We start from the raw sequence: 1,180 nt of genomic DNA, 5'->3' as shown, positions 1-1,180 counted from the left end.
CTCCAAAGGGACAACTTGAAATAACATGATGTAGATAATTAAATAATCAAAAGAAAAACGTGTTTATTTTACACTCTTAGAAAAGAAGGTTCCTTATAGAACCAAAAAGGCTTCTATCACTTCCTTAATATATGGAACCACTAAAAGTGATATATATTTTGGGTTCAGTGAAGAAGAACCTCTAGAGTTCTGATCAACAAAAGGTTCATGTTTTTAGGATGTGAACCCAGCAGCCCTCCAGTGGTCAGATCAATTCCACCTGTTTTTTCCAGCGCCCGGCCCGGGATTCGAACCAGCCACCTTTCGGTCACAGCTCCAACTCCAACCTGAGTTAATCTTCAGAAATAAGCATGAGTTAATCTGCCAAAATGAAGACAAAATGCTATGCAGTTATACATGGTATCACTTGTTATACATAATTAATATACATACAGTACATCATTTCCAAAAGCACAAGACATACTGTTGCATGTAGGTCTATATTATTAATGGATTGACTATATAGAAATATAAAAACATTATTTTTAACTACTACAAAGCAATTACATGTGGCTCAGGAACCACTGACTCGCTGCATGATTCTATAGTATTATCAAGACACCTGCTGTTAACTCTTAACTACTTAGGACAGCTCACGAGGTGTCCTAAATATCTGCCGACTAGGTAGGACTAGAGACTTCATGCATAGCTTTAATTTATACCCATAAGTGTAAAATGACTTTATTCTCAGCACTTATACGACCAATTCTCTACTCTGAGACACTTTGACGATATGGACCCAGATCTCAAAATATTGTTATAAAAAAACTTTGAATGTTTGTTTTACATAATAATAAAAAATGAATATTACTAATGTAACCCACTGTAAAGACTGGGTTTAGTTGATTGTGTTGCACTGCTCATGTCCGCGTTCTGGAACTGTCCGCGTCTCCATACAGAACTGTCCGTCTCCCCGTACAGAACTGTCCGTCTCCCCGTACAGAACTGTCCGCGTCCCCGTACATATCTGTCCGCGTCCACGTTCGGTGTGGCGCCAAGCATATTGCCCGGTTACGCGCAGAGTTGCTGAGGTGATCTTGGGGAATAACGACGGAGTTCACTACAGTGTTGAGACGCCGAAGTTTATTGTTCAATTAGCTTTTTTCTTTACGGTCAGGGACAGTATGAGTGTAGCCAGATC

At 39.6% G+C, this 1,180-nt stretch overlaps 1 protein-coding gene and 1 long non-coding RNA gene across 2 annotated transcripts in view; both read right to left on the bottom strand.

Moving 5' to 3' along the window:
• LOC139026499 (ribonuclease inhibitor-like) overlaps positions 1 to 1,180 on the bottom strand; it is a 152,489-nt gene that overhangs the window by 29,182 nt on the left and 122,127 nt on the right. The gene's annotated exons all lie outside the window — the stretch shown is intronic.
• Positions 257 to 1,174, bottom strand: LOC112077810 (uncharacterized). Its single transcript, XR_002895504.2, has 2 exons — positions 864 to 1,174; positions 257 to 336 (listed from the first exon to the last, which is right to left on the bottom strand). It is a non-coding gene; the product is annotated as an uncharacterized lncRNA (long non-coding RNA).

This window comes from Salvelinus sp. IW2-2015, unplaced genomic scaffold, assembly GCF_002910315.2.
Source record: "Salvelinus sp. IW2-2015 unplaced genomic scaffold, ASM291031v2 Un_scaffold4933, whole genome shotgun sequence".
Lineage (NCBI taxonomy): Eukaryota > Metazoa > Chordata > Actinopteri > Salmoniformes > Salmonidae > Salvelinus > Salvelinus sp. IW2-2015.
This window is presented reverse-complemented; position numbering and strand designations above follow the sequence as displayed.